Source organism: Geotrypetes seraphini, chromosome 11 (assembly GCF_902459505.1).
Source record: "Geotrypetes seraphini chromosome 11, aGeoSer1.1, whole genome shotgun sequence".
NCBI classification, from domain to species: domain Eukaryota; kingdom Metazoa; phylum Chordata; class Amphibia; order Gymnophiona; family Dermophiidae; genus Geotrypetes; species Geotrypetes seraphini.
In genome coordinates, this window is record NC_047094.1 from 120,758,006 (window position 1) to 120,785,016 (window position 27,011).

Below are 27,011 nucleotides of genomic sequence, written 5' to 3' on the forward strand. Positions count from 1 at the left end.
TCCCGGGACCGAGGTCAAGCTCACCGGCCTGTAGTTCCCCGGGTCCCCCCTTGAACCCTTCTTGAAGATAGGCGTGACATTTGCAATTTTCCAGTCCTCCGGGATCTCTCCAGTTTTTAAAGATAGGTTACATATTTGGTGAAGTGGCTCTGCTATTTTGTTCTTTAGTTCCTTGAGTACCCTTGGGTGAATGCCGTCCGGACCTGGCGATTTGTCGCTCTTTAGTCTGTCTATCTGCCTGAGGACATCCTCTTGGCTTACCTCTAGTTGGACCAGCTTTTCATCCCGATCCCCATTTACGATGTCCTCCGGTTCCGGAATATTGGATATGTCCTCCCTCGTGAAGACTGACGTGAAGAACTTATTCAACCTGTCAGCTATCTCTTTTTCCTCCTTAACCACTCCCTTTTTGTCTCCATCATCCAATGGCCCCACTTCCTCCCTTGCCGGTTGCTTCCCCTTCACATATCTGAAGAACAATTTGAAGTTGGTTGCTTCCCCCGCCAGTCTCTCCTCATATTCTCTTTTAGCTTTCCTAACCACACGGTGACACTCCCTTTGGTGTTCTTTGTGCTCCTTTTGGTTGTCCTTTTTCCATTTTTTGAACAATGCTTTCTTGTCACTTATCGCCTTTTTCACTGCAGTTGTTATCCACGCTGGGTTTTTTGTTTAATTTTTTTGCACCCCTTCCTGAATCTGGGGATGTACAGGTTCTGTGCCTCATGCACCGTGCCCTTGAGTAGGGACCAGGCTTTTTCAACAGACTCCATCTTCCTTGCGTTGCCGTTGAGTTTCTTTCCCACCATTTTCCTCATGCCATCATAATTTCCTTTTTTGAAGTTGAGTGCTGTCGCTGTGGTTCTTTTCACCTTTGATGATACAATTTCCAGCTTGCACTGGATCAAATTGTGATCGCTGTTTCCTAGGGGTCCTAGCACCGCCACCTCCTTTGCAGGTCCCCCTAGCCCGTTGAGGATTAGGTCAAGAGTGGCATCTCCCCTTGTTGGTTCCGTGACCAGCTGTTCCATGAAACAGTCCCTCGTGGTTTCCAGGAATTTGGTCTCCCTCATGCAATTTGAGTGTCCAATACTCCAGTCTATCCCAGGGTAGTTGAAATCCCCCATCACCATCACACTTCTGCTTTTGCATACCTGCCTCAGCTCAGCCTCCAGGTCCTGGTCGAGTGCTTCTGGTTGTCCAGGTATTCATGTATAAGATTTTTGTTACCGACATGCATCACCTTACACTTATCCACGTTGAACCTCATCTGCCATGTTGCGGCTCATTTCTCGAGCGTGTTTATGTCATGTTTCAGATGCTCGCAATCCTCCCGTGTCTTCACTACTCTGAATAACTTTGTATTGTCTGCAAATTTAATCACCTCACTCGTTGTACCAATTTCCAGATCGTTTACAAATATGTTGAAGAGCACAGGTCCAAGCACCGAACCCTGCGGCACTCCATTGGTGAAGCTTTTCCAGAACGAGTATTATCCATTTACTCCCACTCTCGGTTTCCTATCCGCTAGCCAATTTTTAATCCATGTGATTATTTCACTCTGTATCGTGTTTTTTTTTTAAATTTAATATTTATTGAATTTTTCAATATATTCAAGCATATAACTTGTACAGAAAGGAAATTTAGCAAGAAATTAATACAAATGAAAACATATATCAAAGAATATCGAATATGAGCATAAATTTCTACTCAAGTCCTCAAAGAGATCCAAGAAGGGAAATAGGCGAATCAAAGAAATTATTTAAACCAGGTAATAACTAGTCGGATGAGATTAAGGCACCCTTTCTTAAACTAAGCACTTTCTTTCTCCAGAGATGCAGTTGAGAGAAAAGTTGTCAGTTGAGATGGCTCAAAGAAAACATATTTATGAGAATGATAATTAACAACACATTTACATGGGTGTCGCAAGTAAAAAGTCGCCCCCAGAGATAAAACACCAGGTTTCCTTAACAAAAATTCTCGTCTCCTTCTCTGCGTATCCTTGGCCAAATCTGTGAACATCTGAATTTTACAACCTAAAAACTCTTTTTGTTTATTTTTAAAGAAAAGTCTCAGCAACCAGTTTTTATCTGGTGCGAGAGCTACTGTCAAAAGTAAGGTTGCTAGGGTCACTAATTCTCAATCAGACATTTCCAAAATATTAGATATATTCATTAAATCAGGTCCCAATTTCTGTTGTTGTTGCTGTTGTTGGTCTTGCGGCTTACTTGGAAGATAATAAACCTGCGTAAATGGTGGTAGTGACTCTTCAGGAAGCTCCAATACTTCCGTCATGTAACGTTTCAACATTTCCCTTGGGGCTATCACAGAAACCCTAGGGAAATTTATCAATCTGAGGTTATTATTGTGAGAAAAGTTTTCCATTGCCTCCATCTTCCTTCTTAAATTAGTATTGTCTTTGATTAATACCTCAGTAATTTGTTGGGATACTTTAAATTCTTGATGAATATTTTGTGTTGAAGTTTTTGAGTCCTCAAGTCCAATCTTTAAACTTTTAATCTCAGTTTCATGATTTTCTAATTTCTTTTCTAATTGTTGTAATTGTGGGTTAATGGATTTTGCCAAATTGGCTACCAGATCCCACAGAGAGTCTAATGTAACCTCTCGGGGCTTCACAATTTGAAATGGTTGTAGTTTTAATTTAATTAGCTCACCCTCTGGCAGCGTGTCTCCTCCTGCAGTTTGTTGAATTCTCTCATCCCCCACTACTTCCTCCTCAGTCTCCTCGTTCAGACTCCTCTGCTCCAGCAGGGAGTCCTGCAGCACAGTCCCCGTGTTTTCCTCCTTAGCCTCCGAGAGGAGGTGAACTCCAACTTCAGGAAGTTCCTCCTCTTGCGGGGAACTGGTCGACTGAGGGCGTGGGGGAGGTGCTCTTACTTCGGGGCTTAGCGATGTCTCCGGCCCCATGGTGAACGTCATTGACGCGCCTCCGCCATGCGTCTCCTGCGGGGAACTCCCCGAAGCTGTCGGCGTGCCCTGCATTCTCCTCATCAACTCTTCGATGTTCCCAAAGACGGCCGTTCTGGAGCGCTGCGAAGCTCCAGCAGCGCTACGTCCCCTCCTCTTCGGCATCACAAACAGGTAAAAAGCTTAAAGCGAACAAAATTGTATTTCAAGGAGTTAACGGGAGCGTGAAACTCATGCGACTCCTCATGCGGCCATCTTGGATCAGGTGTTCTCCATGCACTGCCTCCTTCTGTATCGTGTTTTATGTTCATCTTTGAAGTATTATCTTCCTCAGAGTCTAGTTTTCTGGGCTTCAGCCCTTGGTTTATTTGTATCCTGTTGTGTTCTTCCTATCGAGTTTCTGATTGGGAGGAGGGGGGACTAGTCAACTGTCTCTCCTCTATGTTGGATCTAGTGAACCAACTGCTGATTAATATATTACAAGAGATTGGAATCCCTGAAACAACATTGAATTGGTTCAAAGGTTTTTTGGAACACAATTTGTATAGTGTAAAAATTAAGGGAGTATGATCTGAACCTTAGGAGACAAGCTGTGCAGCTCCTCAGTGATCGCCTCTGTCACCCTTGCTTTTTGATGTCTTAATGCGATTATTCGGTCATGCATTGGAAGCTATTAGTGCATCTTCATTTATTTATGCTGTTGACATTACAGTATTCTTTCCAGTAAATGGTAATTCTGATATGGTTACACATTTCAGGCAGTGCTTGCATGTAGAAGGTGGCTAGGTGAATAGTCATCAGCTCTGTCTAAATAAATGCAAGACAAAATTTCTTAAGATTAGCCCTCCTGGTACAGTTTTCTGGCATTTCTTTATTAGAATTTGATTCAAGTAATAAGTGGAAAACGTCCTCCGGTATTTTAGGGGTAGAAGTAGACTGTCATCTGAAGATGGATACCCAAATTAATAAAGTAATGAAAAATGCTTTTCTGACTATAATGTTAAAAAAATTATTTGAATTTCATAACTTTAGACTCTGTGCAAACTTTGGTGCTTTTCCAAATAAGACTATGTCAGAGTTTCTCAACTTCTTCAAGTCTACAAGCTCTGCCCAAGACCCGCCCAAGCTCCACCCCTTATCCCATCCCCTCCCTATAATAGTACTAATTGCAATGCAATGTCTTCCATTCATTTTTCACATACCATTATGTATTAATACGATTATATTGCGTGTAACTACAAAGTTTAAAAAACACAAAGCACACTGTACACAGAAAAAAATGTTAATCATAATTTATATTTTTTTTGGGGGGGGTCCAAAGAGGTAAAGGCAGATGACTTTAAATATGCAATGACATCAGTAACAACTATAGAAAAATAGACAAATATAGAGCAAAATATAGATAGCAGATATAAATTCTCAAAACTGACACTGTGGGGCAAATCTTTTCTGCTTCTAAATTTGAATCAGCTACATCTTTTCTTAAATAGCAGCACTGGTTACTGGTTCAATGTTGGGAGTTTTTATAAACTTTGTGGGAGGGAAGCCAAGATGGCGTCAGGGACAGATGTGCTGTGAGAGGCTCCCCTTCTATCGGCGTTTTTGCTCTTCTTCTTCTTCGAGATTTTCTTACCATTTTTTGCAGCGCAGGAATGCCGAAACGTAGGGGGAAACAGAGGAGCGATCTCCCGGCTTCCTCTGCCTCTTCAGTAGCAGGCCAGACAGCAATAACAGCTTTTGGTCAGGGCGAATCCGTTCTCCGAGGGGGGGCAGTGATTTTCGCTGAGCCCGCTTGGCCCTGTGATCCCTCCCCGTCCCGGGACGATGTCAGGCAGTCCTGTGAGGCAACGGGAGTCGTCGGGGAATGAATCTCCGCCGGACCCGATGGTGCTGCCTTTGATCCCGGAGGTGGTTCGCGCTATGCCGGGTTATCAGCAAACGGCAGAGGGAGGAGGAGGCGTTCAGGGAGCAACGAGTGTGGGAAATGGAGTATTTTCTCCACTTCAACCTCTGAAACCCCCGATCAAGCCAAAAGTAGTGGATATGGAGGCGTTGTGGGGAGCCATGGAGAGCCTTCATCACGTATGCTCCCAATTTATTTCTTCAACTCAACAAACTGCTGTTCAAATTAAAAATTGTGAAGGGAAAATTCAGCAACAATCAACTAGAATGGATCACATTGAGAAAACAGTCTCTGAAATAAAACTTGCATCAAATTCTCAAATTAAAGATAAAAACTTATTGATCAGGAAAATTGAAAATTTAGAAAATGCCAATAGAAATTTGAACCTGAGATTTCTTAATTTTCCTGTATCCAGAATATTATCTCCTAGAGAACTTTTTCATTCTTTTCTGACTTCAGTTCTAAAATTTTCAGAGACCAATATGCCACCATTGCAAAAATGATACTATCTTAATATAGTCGAAGAGGCTAAGGATAAGTCAACTACTCATCTCGGAGAACTAGACCTCACTGGGATGTTGGAATCCTCACGGATTGAAATTTCAGCGAGAGCTACTTTGTTAGTGACTTTCATTTTCTTACAAGATAAAGAAGCTCTTCTTCATCTTTTTTATAGAACTGAAAGTGTTGAATTCTACAATCACAAAATTGCAATTTTTCCTGATGTTTCAAAGTGGACGCAGCTTAGACGCAAAAAATTTCTGACATTTCGTCAGTCAGTTTTGGCCTTGGAGCAACCTTTCAACTTAGGTTTCCTTGTAAATGCTGTATTACCTATCAAGCAAATAAGTATATCTTTTATGACCCAGAACAATTGCAATTTTTCTTGGAAGGAAAGGCTGCCATTAAGGCTCCCGACCCCTCTATAATTCCAACTACTCAGGCCTTAATGTAATTAACCAAAAGAACCCTGTATTTTTGAGGCATATGTTAATATGACCGAGTATAGTTTTTCTTTTAATTCAACTCCCCTTGATTGTATATGGCTTTACTCTCTCCCAATGTGGACTATGATCATTGTACTGGGAATTTGTGATTTGATAATAACTTCTTGAGTATATTTAGTTTCCTGTATCAAAGTGTTTTTGATCTTTGATGTGAAAATGAATAAAACAGATTTAAACATAAACTTTGTGGTTTTGCTTTTAAGTCATTATATGGGGACTTGCCCCCATATTTGTAAACTTATTTTTAGTTGTTGCAGGGAATGGGAAGCTGGCAATTCCCACTGCAGCTTCTTGGGCTCTGGGCAAGTCACTTCACTGCCCTGTCTAAAACATGTAATAAACTGCTTTGATTGTGTAACCACACAGAAAAAGTGGTATATAAAGTCCCAACCCCTTTACCCTTTAAGAAATCTGATCTGTTTAGTACAGTCACAAAGCCACGGTTTCTTAATTAATCCTCTTATCCGACTGCTCTTGCCAGTATTGAAAAGCTTGATGTGAATTCATAAACAGGAACAAAGGGAGTCTGAGATTTCTGGGAGGGGAAAGTTTAAAAAAAAATGTCAAGTGTTAAGAGGGTTACTGCATCACGATAAATCAGGTATAGGAACAAATCGGGACTTTATCGAAACGAAGCAGCTTGGCAGTGCCCCTGCAAATTAATTTACCCTCTCCAATGAGAGACATGGTCAAAATGTATGCTGTATCCAGACATTCCCTCCCTGGAAAAAATTAATACACTGTACTTCATTTCTTTAAAAGCCTTTAAGATACCACTCAACTTCACTATCAAATAGAAAATCTGTCAGACAGGCTTTAAGATAAATAATCTAAAGGAGCCTGGAAAATCCATTTCTTTTATGAAATATTTTTTGGACCTACTAGACAAGGATGAGATTCTTGCCATATACTATTAATGGGACAAGGATTTGCTGAAACGAGTAACTTCCAGTCATCTAAAACATTTCCTTCAAATCTGTATTTATATTATGTTAGTAAATTAGGCTCGTGAAGCCCACCTCCCACCACTCTCGACTTTCCCGGTAACCCTATGAATAAGATAAGAGATTTCTCCTGATACAAGTTAATTTGCTTCTAGTAGAATGCCCTAGATTTTCCTAGTAATCAAACTTTAGTGGAGGTAATACAGCTACAGTTTCTTTAAATGCTTGAAGCACTTGACTACACCAAGATTCAGTCAAAGACAAAACGGCCACAGTGATTACTAATGTAACCATCTTTTTCCATCTGCTCAGATTATCTTCAATGCCAGTAAAAGAAAACAAAAGAAATGTTACAGTAGATTTTCCTGTAGATTAACTACCAAGTTTCCAAGTTTATTCAAATTTGATATACCACTTATAATAGCTGTCTAAGCGGTGTACAAAATTACAATATAAAAGTTTTATAAATAAAATTTTGGATAATAAAACAAGGACACAAGATATAGCACGACGTACAGGGACAAATGGAAGAGAGGGCTAAACTACAATTGAGAATAGGATAGAAGAACAGCAATGGATAGAACATTAGGGAGGGGTAACTACACTTCCTCATCTCCTAATAATGCCGAGATCTTGTAGCGTTCCAGACTAAAAACTATATAAACACGCTCATTTGAATTTTAAAAAAAGGCACCTTTAAATAAAACACTTTGGGAATTCCAGTCAGAAGAATTGCCATCTATCCATGGGCAAAATAACTCTTCAAAAAATGGAATGTGTGGAAAACCTGGAAAAGTCATCAGTTCGAAAATGGGACAGATTGGATGTCAGGGGTCTCAAAGTCCCTCCTTGAGGGCCGCAATCCAGTCGGGTTTTCAGAGGAGGGACTTTGAGATACCTATCCTAGGTGAACCTTCAGCCCCAAACCCCCCTTTCAATTCAAGTTCATGCCCCTAACTCCCTCCTCCAACTGATAAACTCAACCATTATGAATATCCAACTACCTTTCCCCATGGGGCCAGTGGTGTTCCTAGGGTATGTGACACCCAGGGCTGGGGTTTTTTTTTTTTTTAAACTCCCCCTCCCAATATAAAAAGAGATTGGAGGAGTACCCCCTAGGAATTGCACCCAGGGTGGACAGCACAGCTCAGCTCCCCTGCTCACCCCCACCTTTGGTACGCCACTGCCTAAAGATGTTGATCTCCAAAAATTAGTAAAAAAAAAAATGTTATTAAAATCAGTCCAACAAAAAGATTACCTTATTTCCATTTTCTATTTATAAATGTTTATCAATGTAGCTACAATACTACTTTATTCTAAAGCATCAACAACAAATATATATATATATATATATATAAAATCTTTCTACCTTTTGTCATCTCTGGTTTTTGCTTTCCTCTTCTTCTCTTCACTCTCCATTCCATCCAGCGTCTGCCCTCTTTCTCTGTCCCTTCCATTTTTCTCCTTCTGTCCCCACTTCCTCCCCCATACTCTGGCATCTTCCCCTTCTCCTTCCCTTCCCACCCCAACTCACCCCATGGTCTGGCATCTGCTTCCCTTTCCCCATACCTGGGATCTCTCTCATCTATTCTCCTTCCATCTCTCCCTGCATGCTATAGCATATTTCCTTCCTTTCCCTCCCTCCTTTCCTTCCTTATGGTCTGGCATCTCAGTCTCCGTCCCTTCCCCAATGTCCTGGCACTTCTCTCCTTTCCTCTCCATGCTCTGGAATCTCCTCTCTTTCCTTTCCCTCAGGTCTGGTATCTGTCACCTTCCCCTCCCTCATGCACTGGCATCTTTTCCTCTCCCTCCATGGTCATGGTCTGTCATCTCCTTTCCTTCCCCATGGTCTGGCTTCTCTATTGTCTCCTCTCCCTTCCCTGGTCTCCCTCCCTACAACTGAGTGCAGCATTTCTCTCCCACACCCCTCCCTCCCTTTGTCACCCTGCAGTCAGCAACACAACTTTCACAATTCGCTGCTTTTGCCCGCATCGGGCCTTCCTCTCTGCTGTGTCCTGCCTTCGCATAAACAGAAGCAGGCAGAACTCTGAAGAGAGGAAGGTCCGACTCCGAAAAGAGCAGCGAATTGTGAAAGATGTTGCTACTGGAAATAAGTTCTTGGCACTGGCCCTCTGAGGAGTGGTCCGAGCACCTCCTTATGGGTTGCACCCAGGGCAGACTCCCCCCTTCTTGGTATGCCACTTGCTTCAGACAAAAGGATACTAAGCTGGTTCTTTATGCGACTGCCATGTCCTACTGTCTTCCTCTTTGCCGCCCCTTCGAAACTGCCACACTATGAAACCGCTTATTCTTGCTAATAGTTAACCTGGCCATGCGGACCTTCCATAGAAATAAATTGCCCAGAAAAAATGCATTTCAAGTCTCCAATAAATTATATATCAGAGGTAGCTCCAGCAACTGCAATACACAGTATTGCTACTTTCAACCTTATTCTCCCCCTTCTATTTTTCTAGTCAAAAAGGAAATTCATACACACACAGAGGTTTAAAATAATTCTGAGGGCATACTGTGCATACTTTTCTTACTGTACAGAATGAATATGGTTTTTTACCTTTATCCATACAAGTTCAGGGTAGGGAGAGGGGAGGGATATGTTAGAAACATAGAAATAGACGGCAGATAAGGGCCACGGCCCATCTAGTCTGCCCACCCCAATGACCCTCCCCTACCTTTCTCTGTGAATAGATCCCACGTGTCTATCCCATTTGGCCTTAAAATCAGGCACGCTGCTGGCCTCAATAACCTGAAGTGGAAGACTATTCCAGTGATCAACCACCCTTTCAGTGAAAAAGAATTTCCTGGTGTCCCCATGCAGTTTCCCACCCCTGATTTTCCACGGATGCCCCCTTGTTGCCGCGGGACCCTTGAAAAAGAAGATATCTTCTTCCACCTTGATGCGGCCCGTGAGATACTTGAATGTCTCGATCATGTCACCCCTCTCTCTGCGTTCCTCGAGTGAGTACAGCTGCAACTTATCCAGCCGTTCCTCATACGGGAGATCCTTGAGTCCCAAGACCATCTGGGTGGCCATTCTCTGGACCGACTCCAGTCTCAGCACATCCTTACGGTAATGCAGCTTCCAGAATTGCACACAATATTCCAGGTGGGGCCTCACCATGGATCTATACAATGGCATAATGACTTCAGGCTTACGGCTGACGAAACTCCTGCGTATGCAACCTATGATTTGCCTTGCCTTGGATGAAGCTTGCTCCACTTGATTGGCAGTCTTCATGTTCTCATTGACGATCACCCCTAAGTCTCGTTCTGCTTCAGTTCTTGTTAGGATCTCGCCATTAAGGGTGTAAGTCTTGCATGGATTTTGGCTGCCCAGGTGCATGACTTTGCATTTTTTGGCATTGAAGTTGAGTTGCCAGGACCTAGACCAGCGCTCCAGTAGGAGTAGGTCGTGCATCATGTTGTCGGACATTGAATTTATGTCTGTTGTGCTTTTGCCCACTACATTGCTTAGTTTGACGTCATCGGCGAATAATGTTATTTTACCTCGCAGCCCTTCTGCCAAGTCTCTTATAAAGATGTTGAATAGGATCGGGCCCAGGACCGAGCCCTGCGGCACTCCACTGATTACCTCCGTCATTTCAGAGGGGGTGCCATTCACCACTACCCTCTGAAGCCTACCTCCAAGCCAGTTCCCAACCCATTTCGTCAATGTGTCGCCCAATCCTATAGAACTCATCTTGCTCAGCAACCTGTGGTGTGGTACGCTATTGAATGCTTTACTGAAGTCGAGGTATATGATGTCCAGTCCCCAACATCCAGCTTCCTCGTCACCCAGTCAAAGAAGCTGATCAGGTTGGATTGGCAGGATCTCCCCTTAGTAAATCCATGTTGACGGGAATCCCGTAGATTCTCCTCATTCAGGATCATATCCAATTGGCGTTTGATTAGAGTTTCCATTAGTTTGCACACTATTGATGTGAGACTCACTGGTCTGTAGTTTGCTGTCTCCATCTTGGAGCCTTTCTTGTGGAGTGGAATGACGTTAGCCGTCTTCCAGTCCAACGGGACGTTACCTGTACTAAGGGAGAGATTGAAGAGCGCGGATAGCGGTTCCACCAAGACATCACACAACTCCCTGAGCACCCTGGGGTGTAGGTTGTCATGCCCCATTGCCTTGTTAACGTTAAGCTTTGACAGCTCGCAGTAGACACCGCTGGGTGTAAACTCGAAATTACTAAACTGGTCATCTGCGTCAACCCTTGTCTGTAGCTGAGGGCCGAGTCCTGGCGCCTCGCGGGTGAAGACTGAGCAGAAGTATTCATTTAACAGTTGGGCTTTTTCCGAGTGCGCTTCTACATAGTCTCCGTCTGGTTTCCTAAGACGTACTATCCCGCCTGAGTTCTTATTTCTGTCACTGATATACCTGAAGAAGGATTTATCTCCTTTCTGGATGTTCTTCGCTAGAGACTCCTCCATGCGGAATTTGGCCTCCCTAACTGCTGTTTTGACGGCTTTTGACTTGGCCAGATAGACTTCCCTAGAGTCTTGTTTCCCTGATTGTTTGTAAGAGATGAATGCTTTTTCCTTCTCCTTGATGAGGTCCGAAATCTCTGCAGAGAACCACTGTGGCTTGTTGTTCCTTCGCCGTTTACTTACTGATTTAACATAGCGGTTTGTTGCTTCTTGTATGGTGGCTTTCAAAGTCGACCACATTTCTTCCACGTTATCGGTTTCTGCTTGGCTTTGTAGCACCTGATGAACGAAGTCTCCCATTTCTTTGAAGTTTGTGTCCTTGAATTTGAGGACCTTGGTCAGTGTGGTAGATTTAGTGAAACCTTTCCTGAGATTGAACCATACCATGTTGTGGTCACTGGAGGCCAAAGTGTTGCCCACCGAGACCTCTGTGACACTTTCTCCATTGGTAAGTATCAGGTCCAGTATTGCTTGATCCCTTGTTGGTTCCAACACCAGTTGCCTGAGTCTTGCTCCCTTCATAGAGTTTAATAGCCTCCTGCTGCTGCCGGAAGCAGAGGAAAGTGTGTCCCAATCCACATCAGGCATGTTGAAGTCACCTAACAATACTGTGTCCCCATGTTATGTTATGTTTTCTTATGTTTAAGTACAATTGATGATAGAAGGAGAGGGGATATTTGATGTGTATTAGTTCTGATGGATTATTAAGTAATGTTAAAGTGTAATTTGATTGTATCATATGTTGAACTTATGGAAAGTTTTAAAATGAATAAATTAAACAAAGAAAAAGAACCTGGTGATCTAGTGGCTTCTTTGGGACAGAAGCATTCAAAATGGTGGCCACAACCTCCCACAGCAGCCTCGTAAGACATGGTCACCATTTTGGAATTGGAAATGACCTAAGCAAAAGCAAGTCTCCACATGATAATGAGATTTCCACTTTTTTAAGCATTTGACATGATGGCTTTATTCAGCATTAACTGGTCTTTAGTTCCAGATTCTCATTCCACTTTAGTCACATGATGTTAATGGAGTTGATATAATTACATATTTAGCATCTACAGCAGTGAACAGTTTATAGGTTTTAAGTAGATAAATGACGGAGTCAATTTTTTGAACTCCTGTTGGAAGAAGTGTTCTTCCTGTCAGTCGCTGTAGTGTTAAAACTGAGTTCTTCACCAACTGGTTTTTGTAGACTGCTAGGTGTTGGTTGGGCAAAGACTCTTCAATCTGCTTTCCAATTCTTTTGTTGCCGCTTCAGGACATTCCATAACTTATGTTTATCTTTCCTCAATTCTCCTATAGTTTCCATGCATAGTAACACCTAGGGACTGAACCATGTAGTTTGCTCACAGTTGCTCATGTGCTGCGTCTTAGCGGTTGTGAAGCACTATAAATACTTTTGCCTTGGGAGAAGAGCACCTTGAGGTTAGACTACAACATCGATCTCTGAAAATGTAACTGACATCTAGTGGTTAGATATGGTCACAACTGGTTTCGTTTATGTATTCCTTCCAAACCAACATGTCTGATTATTATCATTCAAACACAACCATACCACGTCCACACAAAGAAAGGATCGCATTCCATGAGGCATATTTTACATGCTTCCTTACTAACAAAATATTTAGGGACCACTGCATTCAAACATCCCTCCCCTTCCTGAAAAGAAAGACACATGTATGCAGAGAGATTTGAAAGAATTCCAAAAGGCATGCTCTGTATTATTTACCCATTGTTTTTGGAAAATTCCTACTAGCCTAAATCAATCCCAGTGCCCTCTATTCTCCCATTCTAGATTTTATCCCGCCACCACGAAGATTACTATGATGAGCAAACATTTATTAGTACGTTTAGGGTCTGATATACCAAGAACAGAACAGATGATAACCATCGGTGCAAAAACCTATTACAGTTTAATTTGGAAAACAAAAGGGTTTGTTTAAATTCTCTAATTTACTCATGAGGATGACAAAATCAGAACTACCAGCACAGCATGCTTTAGGGTTAATATAAAAATCAATGTCAGTAGTAAAAATAAATGAAAGCACAGTGCTATCTAAATCAATATAAAGTTATGGCACAGGGAACTGGAGAACGATGAACCACTGCTTTATGAGAATAAAACATTTCTTCTCCAATTGTAAGGAAAATGGAAAATGATTTATTATCTTTCAGAACAAATATTAAAACTTGCTCAAAATATCAGATTACAGAGAGTTTTCAGCGTTCAAATAAACTTATCTTTAGAAAATCAGATTTTGATTTGTTTGCTTTTATGTAAACTGGGATTCTGACTTGATAAATAATAAATAGTGCAGCTGATTTGTATACACCTGGTACCTAAGTCAGACTGATCCAAATGTACCTAACCATGAAAACAAAGTTAGCTTCACTGTGGAGAATATTAAACTGGCAACAAAGTTTTGGAAAAAGGACTGAATGCTTACAAGGAAAATGGACCAACAGCCCAGTAGTTAAAAGAAGGCTGGAATCCACTCAAAGCTCCTCAACTTTGGGCAAGTCATTCCCCATTCCACTGCCTCTGGTACAAATTGAGGGCTAGATCTGCTGACTTAGTGCATTAATGTAGGTATTCATAGGTTAGTAAAACTAGCTCTTAGATTAAGTTCTCCTGGTAAAGGGAAATGACTAGTGGACCCAAATGTAACTCATGAGGAAAGACTTACCGGTAAAAGGTTAGGGCTCTTTAGCTTGGAGACAGGGGGTGGGGGTGGGGGGGTAAGAATTAGAGAATGACACGGTGACAAAATTCATCACCGTCCCCGTCCCCGCAGATAACCGCGGGAAATAATCCCATGTCATTTTCTAGTGTCTATTTCAACCTCAGTCCTTCTACACCAGCATTCTTCAAAGCAAAGCTTGCGGGTCAGTGGTTGTGGCCATTCATACTCTGATTCTTATGTGAGCCAAGGATAATGAAGCCATTGTGACATCACTGATGTGATTGGCTCTTAGGCACTGGTGGAATGAGGCATTATGACATCACAATATCTGCTCTGGATACCAGAGACTGTCATTCTGTAGTGTCTGTTTCAACCTCAGTCCTTCTACACCAGCATTCTTCAAAGCAAAGCTTGAGGGTCAGTGGTTGTGGCCATTCATACTCTGATTCTTATGGGAGCCAAGGATAATGAAGCCATTGTGATATCACTGATGTGATTGGCTCTTAGGCACTGGTGGAATGAGGCATTATGACATCACAATATCTGCTCTGGATATCAGAGACTGTCATTCTCAACCTCAGTCCTTCTACACCAGCATTCTTCAAAGCAAAGCTTACGGGTCAGTGGTTGTGGCCATTCATATTCTTATTCTTCCCTCTCTCCTTAAAGAATGACATGAAGATGGTTTCCCGCGGTTATCCGTGGGGACGGGAACGGTGATGAATTTTGTCACCGTGTCATTCTCTAGTAAGAATATGATAGAAGTCTACAAAGAAGTGGAGCACAATGTGCAAGAGAGTAAAAAATGTTGCTACATGGTAATCAGTTTAAAAGTTCTGGAACTTGGTGCCAGAGGATGTAGCAACAGCTGTCTGGTTTTTAAAAAAAAGGTTTATGGCTTTTCTTCCAGGAATCTGCTATTAAATAAGTAAGGCTATTCTTATGTTCTAAAATAGACCAGGGGAAAGCCACTACTTATTCTTGGGCTCCTAGCACAGAATCTTGCAACTATTTTGGTTTCTACTAGGTACCTGTGACCTGGATTGGCCACTTTTATGCTAAATAGAACACAAGAATAGCCCATGCTGGGTCAGACCTATGTTCTTATGAGCTACCAAGGAAACTGAGAAATCCAAAACAAAACACTGGCTATTATTATTTAAAAGCTGAGTTTTACAGCTTAAGGAGAGGAAATGATTTGTGCATTGCTAAACAAGAGCATTAAAAGTGTCAAAATAATCTACTACTACTACTTTCTATAGCGCTGCCAGACGTACGAGTCTCAGTTCTCCTAGCTTGACATTCTAGAGGGGCCAACCTTTCCTCTTCTCCAGTGAAGATTTTTATTTTTGTCTACAAAGCTCAGCCTCATCTGCACTTTAAGCTGTTTGAGGTTGCAGCAAAGGTAGTAATGGAGAATGAGGTCTCCAGCTAGCTTCTCAAATTACTTCCCCTATATACAGTAAATGTCCTCACATCCCTACCATATCAGTCTTTAAAAGGCAAGGAGCCAGGAAAGCCATTTCGCAACAGAGGTTTGACCCATTACCGCCAAAAGATGACCCAGGGTTAAATAAAACTGGTAAAATGCTCATGAAGTGCAATGTTAATTGAGATAGTAGAGCCCTAGTATGTGCCAAATTAGGATAAAAACTTCTGTACTGCAAGTATGGCAAATTGTAATCTGCTAACTGTATATTATGTATGTCAACCTGTAACCCCGTTCTCAGCTCTTTGGGGAGAATGGGATAGAAAATGACTAAAATAAATAAGCAAATGCATCCATACATATTTTAAACTCTGTTCACCGTAGTTACCTGGTAATGGAAACGACCATTCAGAACAGGGGCAGAAACGGAACCAAGAGGTTGAAGTAACAAAGGCTTGCTTGGCTCTGTACATAGATTCCCTTGGCTTTTGGGCACAATTCTGTACACTTTCCCCCTCCCCATTCGCGGTTTCCCTACTCGCGATTTCACATAATTGTAATTTTTTTTTGGGGGGGGGAGGAGGGAAACCCCACCCCCATATTTTTGTCTTCCCCCCAGCATCCTGGCCTTACCTGGTGGTCTAGCTGGTTTTCGGGGCAGGAGCGATCTTCCTACGCTCCTGCCCCATGCAGATAGCCATTAGGAAATGGCTGTGGGGAGTTCCCGTAGTCTCTCGAGAGGCGTGCGCCGCAAAGCAGGGATATTTAAAAGCAAAGGAACTACCGGTGGTGGGTAGTGGGCGGAGTCATCGGCTTATCTACAGGCCGTCACTTATCTACAAACACTTTTGGAATAGATTAACCCTTTATTTGACATTGTTGCTCAGAAGCAACATGTGCCTTCTATGGCTCTTATAGGAGATCTGCATCTCCAAATGCCTGTTTACTTGGCACTGTTGCTCTCGTTCAACATCAAGTTACATAAATCAGCCGTTTCGCCATCTGCCAATTAAAAGATTAAGTAGGTAGAGAGAATGGGCCTATCAGTGGTTTTTTTTCACATGTGCAAAGCTCCTTATAAACCCATGACCCAACGTGAAATTATTTTTCATTTCTCCAGCTGAGAACTCAAATAAAAAATAACCAAGTCATTTAAAACAATGGCCTCGTGGACATCCATCACCACCTTCCTAACAGATATAAGCATTAGCTCTTCGTATTAATGAATCTTCACTATGGCCCCAGGGCTTCTAAAGCAGCAATTCATCACTAAATGAAGGGCTGCCAATGTCACTGCAGAAAAATGTGTCAAGTTGTAATTGGTATTGTGTGCTTTTTAACACTACTAAGCAATGTCAGTCAACATTATTCACTGAAAATGAAAAACTTCGATTGTATTTTTGTAGAAAGAAAAATATTTATATACTATTTTAACCCCTCCCCCCTTTTTTTTACAAAACCGCGCAAAAGGTTTTTAACAATTGTCAGTGCGCTAAATGCTTTGTGCTGCTCCGACGGTCATAGATTTCCTATGAGTGTTGGAACAGCGCAGAGCATTCAGCGTGCCGGCTGGCAATAAAAAACCTCGTGTGGTTTTGTTTTGTGTTTTTAAATTCTTTATTCAGTTTTAACTCTTGCAACAAGTGTACAATATTCAATCGGATAATTCATACAAATCACTTGACATTCTAACAATTATTGTCAAATGCATATAAAAAAGATCCCTCCCCCACCCATCCCATTCATCAAGAATAAACCCATTAAATCACATAACATACCTCCCCATCCCCACATTAAATATACTCCTTTACAATAGCATAATTTTAAACCTCTTCCTAAGGCTCAACAACGCACTGTGGACTTAAAACTCAAAAAGCCACTACTATGCTTCAGGAATCTTGTAAAGGGGGAGAAAAAGCCTCAAGACTCGGGCCTGCTGCTAATTTTATAAGCATTCAGGCTACTATTAGAGTTACCTCATCGGCATAAAGACCCCCTTCCTCCAAGTGTTCTTAGTGTTCCAAGGAGTAAATAAAATACCCATTTTCTCAATTGCTCAGGCCCTAGAAATATCCAATAAAGCAGAAGAGTTAATGAGGGAATCTAAAAATGTTTTAGATAAACCAATGAACAACTAACCCCTCCCCTTTTTACAAAACCACATGGGAATTTTCGTTTTGTCTCGTGTGGTTTTGTAAAAAGGGGAGGGGTTAGTTGTTCAGAGGTTTATCTAAAACATTTTTAGATTCCCTCATTAACTCTTCTGCTTTATTGGATACTTCTAGGGCCTGAGCAATTGAGAAAATGGGTATTTTATTTACTCCTTGGAAATGAACAGAGTATGGTAAAGCCCATCTGTAGATTGTGAGCACAGAGCTATTTTGAGATCTAATCTAATCTAATCCTTAGGTTTGTATATCACATCATCTCCACGTTCGTAGAGCTCGACGCGGTTTACAGTAGGAGAAATAGGAAGGAACTACAACAGAGGGTTAGAGGTAGAAGTGTGAAGAAAATTTAGAGGACTTGGGATGCCAAGATATAAGAGTTTCCTTGATTCCTAAATTGAAGGGAGACTTACATTTTTTGAGAAAAGCCAGGTTTTCAGATGTTTGCGGAAAACTTGGAGAGAGCTCAAGTTCCGAAGAGGGGAGGTAAGGTTGTTCCAGAGCTCAGTGATTTTGAAGTGGCGGGAGGTCCCTAGCTTTCCTGTGTGGGAAATGCCTTTTAGCGAGGGGAAGGATAGTTTTAATTTGTGGGAGGATCTGGTGGTATTAGGGTTTGAGGAATTCCAAGAAAGAGGGATAAAGGGAGGGAGGATACCATATAGGATTTTGAAAGTTAAACAGGCGCATTTATAGTGGAGATAAAAGTTCTGTTGTGTTAAGCCCAGTACTTAATACTTTTTTTCTAGAAGGGCTCCTAAAATTAATCAAGAGATTATGCTCTAGAAGGCTGATGCTACTAGCTATTGCGTCTAAAACCTTTATTGCTTCAATACCCTAATTTACCCCTCTCCCCCTAACACACACACAGTTCAACAATGAAGCATTTTCCCTGTCTGTCCCGGAGGGCTCACAATCTGGGGCAATGGGGGGGATTGGGTGACTTGGTGCTGAGGCTGTAGCTTTGACCACTGCGCCACACTTTTCCCCACACTCTACAATCCCTTCCTCTCCCTTAGAGATCTTCTGTACTCATCCTGTGCTTTCTTGAATTCGGAGGCTCTTCCATACATTCACTACTCTTCCTTCCCCCCCTTTTTACCCTCACCTTCTAGTTTGTCTAGTCTTTGTCATCTGTGTTCACTTCATATATTTTTACGCACCTACTACTATTTCTTTTTTATTAAATTTTTAAATCTGCCTCTTTAAATTTTATTGTTAACCGGCCAGACATTTGTTTGATGGTCGGGATATTAAAAACTAATAAACTTGGAAACTTGGAAACTTAAAAAAACATAGTTCTCAGATTGGGTCTACTCTCTTTCACCTTCATCTTGTGACATATCAAACTGCATTTGGTTAGATCCTTTATTATTTGTCTAAAAAACATTACTTTGATAGAGAGAGGAAAATAAAAAAACAATGCCCCAATTAAATACATTCTTGCTGCAAACTGGAAGTCTGAAAAACTAGGAATAAAGCAGCCTTATGAGCAAAAATACTTCTGGAAAAGTCACAGTAGTACGGAAGCCATTAAAAAGTTGTTCTGCAACAAGACCTGTAAAGCCAGGGCTATTCAGCTGTGTGAATTTTTAGGCAGCATTAGTAAAAAGATTCATGAGTAACACTGCAGCTCTAAACACAAAAATTAAAGGCCTTACTTTCAAAGGTTTTATTTTACATCTATGACTGTGCAAATGCTTTGAATCACAGCAGTGCCATGCCAGAAATCAATACTTATAGCACGTTTAGACTTGCTAGTAATTCCTATCCCTACAAGCAAATACTCTCATATTCCAAAGCCTTCAACAATGTCTAGCAGTGATAATTGCATGTTTGTATGTGGCAGGTTTAGGGGTGGAAAGAGGTCATGGGGAGCAGTCTTAAAGCACTCTCCAAAGGCCCAGAACATAACCATATTAGCATGAAACATTTTCCAATCAGGTCAGCCAGTTTCCCTGGGAATATTACCAATGTCTCTTACATTCTACGTTTTGATCCAAGTTTCACATTTCTTTTGTATTTTATATACCACCTACTGGCACAGCCATCTGAATAGTTTCACAAATCGATTCATAATCTAATCAGGTACTATAAGTATTTTCCCTGTCTCAGCAGACTCACAATCTAGCTATTGTACCTGGGGCAACGTAGGGTTAAGTGACTTGCCCAGGGTGCTGAGGCAGCAACTCTATCCACTAGGCCACGTCTCCTCCCCTCCAGCTATTTCGTGGCACCTCCTTTTTTATTTTGTCCAGTCACTATAGCCACATCGCTCAGTTGAAATCCCCCCATCATGGGTCTAGACCAGGGGTTGGCAACCTTTTTACAGCAAAGAGCCAATTTATCCAAAATGTCTGACCCAAGGTTTACAAAGAGGGACAAGTTTAGCTTCTCTCCCCTTCAACCCATGTTTTTGAAGCTGCATTTAAACAATGACCCAACCAACATATCTGTCTGTCAATCCCTTAATAGTCCCCTCTGTGTGTCTGTCATAATTAGATTGTAAGCTCTTCTTAGCAGGGACCGTCCTTTCTATGTACAATGTACAGCACTGCATGTGTCATCATTTCCTATGTTACTCTCTAGTGTACATGTGTCAAACACAAGACCTGTGGGCCGAATCCGGCCCGCCTAGCCTTTTTATGTGGCCCGTGGCAATGCTCCCGAACTTACCTTTCTCAGAGGTATGTCCTCCCTCCCGCACCGGTCTGACGTCGCCGTCACGCCGGAAAGTCTGCCGGCTTCGGCAGCGATTCAACGGTGTTGTCCGTGGCTCCCCCTACTGCCTTCCGTCCGCAGCGGTCCACCCTGGCAGAAACAGGAAATTGCGTGCCATTGGAGACAGACTGTGGTAGGTGAAATGCAGGAGGGGGAGCCATGTACAACACTGCCTAATTGCTGAGGCCGGCAGACTCCTCGGATTGGCAGCATCGGATCGGCACCAGAGGGAAAGGCAAGCTGGGCTGTGAGGAGAGAGGGATGAAGGGAGATTGGACCTGGACTAGTGTGGAGAAAGAGCGAAAAAGATACTTGAAAGAAGAACCATTGGGAAGAGAAAGGGAGAAATGGTGGACCTGGGGAGAGGGAGGGAGGCAAGCAAACAGGGGGAGAGATGGGATGGGGGGCAGTTGGGAAGAGAAAGGGAGAGAAGTTGGATCTGGAGATGGAAAATAGATAGTTAGCTGAAAATTTAAAAAGGAGAAGGATGAGAAAGAGGGCAAGATTTGAGTGGACAGAGGCAGAAAAGAAAAAAAGGAGAAAAGTTGAAAGGGAAAAATCAATATGTTGGAGACAGGGACTGGAGAAAGAGAAAAGAGGAGAAAAAAAATTGACAGCAGACACTGGAAAGAGAATTAGAAGATAGACAAAATCAGAAAGATAAACTGGGACTAAAAGTAAAATGAAATCAAAACAAAGAAAACTGCAGACAGGTGTACAAAGATGCAGGCTAAATTTATTAAACCAAAATCATGAACCAAATCAAAAGGACCCGACACAGTCCGTGTTTTGGTAAATATGCCTTCATCAGGGGTCCCAGGTGGATAAGGTATCAAATCAAACCACAAACAAAAAACTTAGCCTACCAAAGAAATATGAGCAGCAGTAGGACATCTCTTGGAATACTCCGCCGTGGTGAAAAATGAACAGACAACAAAAGGTAGAAAAAATAATTTTATTTTCTATTTTGAGATTACAATATGTCAGATTTGAAATGTGTATCCTGCCAGAGCTGGTGTTAGATAGCAAGCGTGAACTAGGACCTAAAATAGAGGAAAAGACTTTTTATTTATTTTGTAGCTGGCGTGGGGTTGGAGAGGTTGTAACCCTATACTTTTATCAAGACTAACTCCCTCCTTCGCTGGCATGCAGCATGGGTTTTGGCTCACAGAAGTCTTGTGAGCGTCGGAGCAGCCGCTGGCGCAGGGGCCCACGCTGTGCATCAGCAAAGGAGGGAGTAAGTATCTCAATAAAAAAATCCGGCCCGCGACTTAGCCTGTGTTTTAGATTTCGGCCCCTTACATGATTTGAGTTTGACACCCCTGCTCTAGTTGATTCTCAAACTAATCAGGCGATTAGAGCATTGACAAATATGACATGTGACATAGAGATGTAGCATATATAATACAATGCCCATGTGATTTGGTTTACGTTGGGCACACGTGTCACCCAATGATATGACTGAATTGGGTAGTGACAAAAAATAGCAGCCCCAATAGTTTATCATTGGGCGGAAAAAGAACATGATGTGAAGCATATTAAATGGCGTTATTATTGATCAAATAGCAGAAGGGCAGAAGGGTGGTAACTTAGAAAAATACTTAAATTTCATACCAAACGGGCTTAATGTGGAGCTAGAATGGGTATTGTTGACTTAATCTAGGAAGGTTGCTATTGGAGGAGGAATAATCAGCTGGTTTAATTTAAAATTTTTATACGGCCTATATGGACGCCGCTGCCATCTTGTTGCATAAAAAGTTAAGACCAGATAGGATTGAGAGTTTCAAGTTTCATAAGGTTTTTGATTGATCACTTAATCATATTTCAAAGCGATGAACATAATAAAATTACAATATTTAGGGAACAATAAAATACTTAACAAAAATTAAGTCCAAAAGGACTATTAACAAACTTAACAAACAGATAAACATAAGGAAAGAAGGTAAGTGAACTACAAAATATTTAAAAGAAGCAGAACAATCAAGGAAAGTACATAAGGTAGGGGAAATAGAAAAATTCCATGATATTATACAACAAAAAAAGAAATAGCCAGAAAACTAGGTAATTAGTTATCAAAAGCATCTTTAAAAAGAAACGTTTTTAAATTACTCTTAAATTTGTCAAGATTGCACTCCTCCCTCAAATAAATAGGAAGAGTAGAAGAAACAAGGACAAGCACACAGGCTCACTGAGGGACAGGAAGGGATTGGAGAGTGGATTAATTGGTGTGGATAAGCAGAATGAAAAGGCTGTATAACCTTTTCCTGTTGTCATATCCTATATTTTTATCTGGTCTATAGAGTATATCACAAATATGAAAACTCATATTAATCTGTTTGGGAATCGCTAAGAAATTCTAGTGCCAACTTTGCTGATCTAGGCTAGTTCAATTACTTTTGCAGCTCTCTTAACTGACCCCCTCTTTGACTAAAGCCTTGGTAGAGTTGCAATTTTTGGAGAGGATAATTGATAAATAGATTTTTGACATCATTGAAATTGACAGATGATGTGTTTATTATAGGGGATGTTCTTGAAAAAGCGAATTGTGAAACATGTTGAACAAGAGACCCCTTAACTAAGAGAACACTTTGAGAAGCACTAGTAAAGCTAAGTATTTTATTAGATATATAGATATATAGATATATATAAATTTTACATAATGATCATAGGTTAATGTAAGAACCGATGAAGAATGGACACAAAGTTGAGCCCGGCGTGGTGTTGCTGAGGTGTGTGGTGATAAAATATATGAAATGAGTGATACGTATACTTGGGGAACTTGAATGGTACTATCTAGAAACACAAAATACCAAGGGTAATAAATAAATATGTTCACTTAACCCAAATGGAACGGCGATGAATACTTGATCTTTTTCTATCATTTACTACGCTGGTATAATATAAGGACAAGTGTGTGTGTGGGAGGAGGGGAACGACATCCCTATAAAAACGTAAAGGTGGACTGCCAGGTTTCGCTGTACTTTACATCCTCCTGTGCCTAAATGATCTGAACAGACTAATCTATAACTTGGCCCTAGAAGAATTAAAAGTGGAGAAAAACTTTGATGCCTTGTCTGTCCTATTTTTCCTGGAAGCCTATTACCGAGGATTGTACATATTTTGTAAGTATGACCGAGGCTTTATATGGCAGAGGAGTTGTCCTATCACTTCTCATACCATGCTAGTGAAAATAAATCCAGTGTTGCATGAAACATTTCTTACTCATCAACCTGACATTCATTACTGCTCTCATAACTCTCCCCCCCCCCCCAGCTTTCCTCCAGCAAGAATTCAATGACCCATTCAGTTTATAGTTTTTAGCCACTGCAGCAGGCTGAAATGTATTACTGCACACTTAGCTATGCTTAACTTCACCTATCAATGATCTGTTCATTCCTCCAGGAAATTCAGAGCTTTTTGCAGCAAGAATGCGTTTTCCACAGTATTCACAACACTGCAGCGTATAATTTCATCAGCAAAAGCACTCTTGTAAACACGCACTTCCACACCGTTTATGAATAAAGTAAAGCAGTAATGAATGTTCTGGTAATATAACAATCACGCAATTTTCATTTGGATTAAAGGTCAGTGGATCTTACCTTAAGAAAGGTCTTTTTTTTTCTAGATACACATTAAACTAGTCTTAGCATTCTGAGGTTTCTCTCAGCAAGTAAAGTAAGCTCTGCAAAGAGATATTTGGGCGGGCACCAACTCAGTGTGTCGCAAACTGCGTGCCGTAGCACAGTAGTGTGCCTTGGGGAGATTCCAGGGTGTACCGCCAGGAAATGATATGTAGTGAGTGTCGCTGCCGGCGTCTCTCCTCCTTTTTGCCCCCTCCCCGGTGTACCTCTGTAAATATTCTGCCAGCACGAGAGCTCAGCGCTGCCCCCGCATGGGTCTCCGAGCATGTGTGATGTAATTGAGTCGACATCCACGTGTGCACGGAGGCCCATGTAGGGGCGGGGCCATGTGTTCTCTGTGTGCTGCAAAAAAACATTTGTTCCATTAGTGTGCCAGAGCTAAAAAAAAAAAAAAAAAAAAGTTTGTGAGACACTGTCCTAACTGGTATCAACAGTGCACTCTTCCCAAGGGTCATGATCGTGGAACATTGAGGCACCTTTATTTTATGTATGGAAGTGTCTCCCAGTGGGAGTAGAAGAAACAAGGACAAGCACACAGGCTCACTGAGGGACAGGAAGGGACTGGAGAGTGGATTAATTGGTGTGGATAAGCAGAATGAAAAGGCTGTATAACCTTTTCCTGTTGTCATATCCTATATTTTTATCTGGTCTATAGAGTATATCACAAATATGAAAACTCATATTAATATGTTTGGGAATCGCTAAGAAATTCTAGTGCCAACTTTGCTGATCTAGGCTAGTTCAATTACTTTTGCAGCTCTCTTAACTGACCCCCTCTTTGACTAAAGCCTTGGTAGAAGTTTCTACCATGGCCCAGAGTAATAAATGTTCTAACGCTTCTCTGATGCTCATAGAATTCCTATGAGTGCTGGAGCATTTAGTGCTCCAGGCTGCAGTAGAAACCTCTACCACGGCTTACTAAGGTAATAGGACCTGAATTACAATTCCAAACAACAAAAGAGACGCACTAAAATAAACAACTATAACCAAAAGCCAAGGAATAAACCTAAATAGAAAACCTAGATATGGGTAGACTGAAGAGTTAGTCAGAAATCAGAAGACAGAATAGATTATCAAGAAGCAGGGACACGAAGCTACAAAGAAGTACAGAAGGGACAATTCCAAAGAACAGGCTTATCCATTTCAAGTAAGGGAGTGGCTCTGCCCATGAAAAACTGCCTCAGTTCTTTTTCTTCCACAGTCTTTTTAAAACAAAGTCCAACTGCTTGTGCACAATTCAAGCTTTCACTTAAATCATTATTCTTAAGTTTTGTGGCATCTGAATACTGGTATGTAATTATAAGACAGAAATGTTCTGTTTGTAATTTGTTCCATGTACTGTTGGTTATCTTTGTTTGTGTGTTGGTGCATGATATCTGCTTTTAAGTTGAACCTAATTTATTCTTTTTTTGTATAAGGTACATTGTTCTGAATATTTGCACATACAAAAATTCAGTTTCTTTGTTCAGAGCTCCTAAGAGCAGCATGCTTGAAAGCATGGTATGTCAACAAAACTATCTCACGTGAAGCAGGGCAAATCAGTGGGATCCTATCGGAAATGGCACTTATGAAATCTATTTATCTTTCCAAGCAATCTAAACATCCTGTCAAAAAACAAACAAACAAGACACCACTATTAAGAACACATAAAACCTTGGATTGTGAGTAACTTGGTTGTGAGTGTTTTGCAAGATGAGAAAAGCGTTTTATTAAATTTTAACTTGATAAACGAGCGAGGTCTTGCAATACGAGTACGTATAGTATACGCACGTCACGCCATCACAACTGAGCCAATGGTTCTTCTCTCTCTGATGCTGCAGGAGTGTAGTAACTGATCTGCACAGTACAGTATTTTGTATTAAAGTTTTTGGGTTGTGGAACGAATTGGCTGAGTTTCCATTATTTCTTAGGGGGAAATTTGCTTTGATATACGAGTGTTTTGGATTACAAGAGAATGGCCACCCGGACTCGGGACTCAAAGATCTCCCGTACGAAGAACGGTTAGACAAACTGCAGCTATACTCGCTCGAGGAGCGCAGAAAGAGGGGGGACATGATCGAGACGTTCAAGTATCTCACGGGCCGCATCGAAGCGGAAGAAGATATCTTCTTTTTCAAGGGACCCACGGCAACAAGAGGGCATCCGTGGAAAATCAGAGGCGGGAAACTACAAGGTGACACCAGGAAATTCTTTTTCACTGAAAGGGTGGTTGATCGTTGGAATAGTCTTCCACTGCAGGTGACTGAGGCCAGCAGCGTGCCTGATTTTAAGGCCAAATGGGATCGACACGTGGGTTCTATTCACTAAGCAAAGGTAGGGGAGGGTCATTAGGGTGGGCAGACTAGATGGGCCGTGGCCCTTATCTGCCATCTATTTCTATGTTTCAAGCACATTTCTGGAACGCATTATACTTGTAAACCAAGGTTTTACTGTACTCGAAAACTACATAAACATCAGGCAAACATACACTTACCTCAAGCCCAGCAATCTTCCTGCTCACTATTATAGCCCTATCAAAGGTTAATTCACATACTCCAACCTATAATTCCCCCAACTTATGTCCAAAACTTCATTGAGAAATGACCAATTTGTGAGAAGGAACTTGGGATTTGTTGATACAGTTGAACTGAACCAAAAAAAAAAGAAAAAAAAAAGACTTTGGGGAAACGCTTCAAACTTACTTTTAATGAAACTTTAATTGGAAATAACCTGATGGTAGAGCCTTTCATACATGTATTTGAAAAGCTGCAGAAACATCAAAAGTAAAGATTTCTCCAAGTAAAATTAATTTTCCATGCAATTCTGAGAACTGGTTCTAGGTTCCACGCTCTCAGTTACACTTTGAAATGGTCTTTCCCAAAAGTAATCAGATGGATAAAGCACAGCCAGAAAAGATATAGAAACTAGCTTAACACATTATTAATTTTCTTTTATAACTTATTTTCTGGAAAGTGGGTTCAGTGCAGACACCCTCAGGGAAATATTCCAATATAGAGAGTTTTTGAGTTGGCTATGTTGAAATGCTGCTTTAATTTAAAATCTGAGCAGATGATCGGGGACTTATAAAGCACACTCCCCCATGGAAAAAAACAAGCATGTCATTTTTACAAAGTGACTTTAATAGTGCAGATGCA

At 41.4% G+C, this 27,011-nt stretch overlaps 1 protein-coding gene across 2 annotated transcripts in view; it reads right to left on the minus strand.

The window, feature by feature from the left end:
• Nucleotides 1-27,011, minus strand: part of STK4 (serine/threonine kinase 4) — a 124,051-nt gene that overhangs the window by 20,645 nt on the left and 76,395 nt on the right. The window lies entirely within an intron of this gene.